Source organism: Nothobranchius furzeri, chromosome 18, assembly GCF_043380555.1.
Source record: "Nothobranchius furzeri strain GRZ-AD chromosome 18, NfurGRZ-RIMD1, whole genome shotgun sequence".
NCBI lineage: Eukaryota > Metazoa > Chordata > Actinopteri > Cyprinodontiformes > Nothobranchiidae > Nothobranchius > Nothobranchius furzeri.
This window is the reverse complement of record NC_091758.1, coordinates 4,532,235-4,534,705: the sequence shown is the minus strand read 5'-3', so window position 1 is coordinate 4,534,705 and position 2,471 is coordinate 4,532,235. Positions and strand designations below refer to the sequence as shown.

The 2,471-nt window shown below is 40.7% G+C and overlaps 1 long non-coding RNA gene across 1 annotated transcript; it reads left to right on the top strand.

The window, feature by feature from the left end:
• The first annotated feature begins 337 nt into the window (after window positions 1-337).
• On the top strand, window positions 338-1,896 carry LOC139063809 (uncharacterized). The gene is made up of 3 exons (XR_011517146.1): window positions 338-847; window positions 988-1,455; window positions 1,516-1,896. It is a non-coding gene; the product is annotated as an uncharacterized lncRNA (long non-coding RNA).
• Window positions 1,897-2,471: the final 575 nt, after the last annotated feature.

The following is a 2,471-nucleotide window of genomic DNA, read 5'->3' as shown; positions in this document are numbered from 1 at the left end:
CACGCCCTGTGGCGAGTGGGAGTTGGATTTGCAAGCGAGTGTAGGAGGTCAGCGGTAGTTCAGCATTAGCATATAGCATTAGCATATCCTAGTCTTAGCATATCTTTTAGTGTTATAAATACTTATTTTGTATTAGATTTGGCTGTTGGATATTGTAGTTTAGTTAGTGTTTGGCTGTTAGTGTAATTGGGAAAGTATTTCGGGTTTAGTGCTCCATATCGTCTTAGTATTGGTGAGTAGGTGTAGTGTAGTATGCTTGCGGTGACTCTGTGGGCATTTTACCCGCGATTCTGCACGTCTCCGTTTGGAGGGAGGCTGCCCACCGTGGCTCTTCTGCGATTTAGATGCAGCCCACCGACTCTGCTCCCCCACCACGGCGGGCTCCAGTCTGAGGTGAGTAAGCTAAATAAACGTTTTAACATCTTCTAAAGACAATTCCCTACCTAAATGCAAAGTCTGAGAGACGTGGTTCACTTCCTTTAGCTAGTCAGTCGGCAATTCTGCAACAGTGGCTCTAACTGACGCAGCACTTGACAGACAGCACTACAGCGTGAAATCCAGCTTGTGAACAGGTTCTGTGAGGAATTCTGTTCAGGAGGTCGCATTTCAGGCTCTCCACATCATATGTGACTGACTTTTACGTTATAATGATCACACACTAGGAATGTTATAAAGCGCCTATATAGGACAGTTTCTTTTGTATATTATCTGACTTTATAAACTCCCAACAACAATGTGCTTATATATTTTTTTCAGGCTAAATCTACCCAGGACACTGGCTGTCAGACTGATTTAGCTGCAAGAATGCACTTGTCCAGGCTGACGTGAAACCTTCCCTGTAGCAAAGGTGAATTATTTTTAATAATCTTCTATGTAAACATTTTATTATTACCTTCTAGTTTTAATTTATTTTACAGATTATTGTTACACGTGATTTTATGCTCTTTTAAACATTTATAAATGTGCTGCTTCTTTGTTTTTACATAGCCAGCCAGAATGGAGTTCACAGCCGCAGTGTGTCTGGTGACCCACGGGGACCATGATGAAAATTCATCTTCCAGAAGGTCCCAGAGCAGTGGCCACACCCCCTGAAAAGACCAAGGTGTGAGGTGTCTGCTGTTGATTCCAGCTTCCACCTCAGTGACAGTGCAAGCTCAGTGAACTGTTCAAGGTAAAAAAAAATTAAAACATTTCAGAATTTTTAAGATATTGACAATTAAATAAGTATGTGATTACATCATGACATCATGACGGAGGCTACTGATTCTGGCCCTGTGACACTTGGTGGTGACGTGTGAGCTGATTCACCTGGTAAATAACTTTTACATTAAATATTTTGTTTTTGCTATCAAAAGTAAATTAACTAATAACCTGCATTATTGCATGACACTCAGCAAAATATGGACTCTACACCATGAGGCAGGCACACGTTAATACTCTATAAGAGCACATAAGGTGAGCAACACCACATATTGTACACTGTCCTGAATTTGTTTTCTTTCTGCATCTCATTAGCCTGGCTGATCACCTGATAACTCATGTCATCTGGTTATGACAGCATGAGGATGTCCTCACACACCTGTAACCTATCAGCTCATCTGGCAGAATAGAAAGAGAAGAGTCAACACCACATCTCCTGTTCCTGGAAAGCCTTCAGCCATCCTTCGATGACTGAGAACCTCCATCAGCTCTGTCTCCTGTCTGCCCACAATTATAATAAATATTGTGTTTGACAAGTTTTTTTGTGCTGCCAAATATCTCATATAGATTCCAGTTTTGATATTTTAATGGATATTTATAAATTACATTAATTGAATTATCACAATGCATGTTTAACTTGCTCTATTGTGATGAATTAAACTAGCACCTCACTGTTAAAAGCTCGTTTTAATTTCAAGCATGTTAACGTATTTATGGACATGAACAACAACAGGAAATATATAAATTGAGATTTATTTAATTAATATAACAAATAAGGGGGAAAGAGTCATTGAAAGGCACATTCTTCTGGAAGCTCCTGATCCTGACGACACCAGCAGGAGACCAGCTGCAGACACCAGAGGACCTAGAACCAAGAGAGCAGCTGTTATTAGTATATAAATAAATCAGGGCAGTTTTAGTGGGCTGAACACATTACAGAATAATTTTCTCATGGGGTATTTTCATAACTTTCTATGCAGCAGACTGTAACTTGAGCCCAGGGCTACCAGAGAGCTGCTATCCAGCATGTTTCAGTGGTTTTCCTGCTTTAACAGGTTAGATTAGCTGTTAAGCAGCTCAGCTATTTGTTGCTGATTAAAACCAGGTGTGCTGAAGCAGATAAACCTCTAAAACATGCTGAATACTAGCTTTTTAGGGCCGTGGAGCCAAACCCTGCAGCTAATCCAATGCTATGGCTAACGGCTACTTACCATTCAGAGCTGGTTCTGTTGGGTCGGTTCCGGTAGTTTCAGGCAACTCACAAGCTCAAA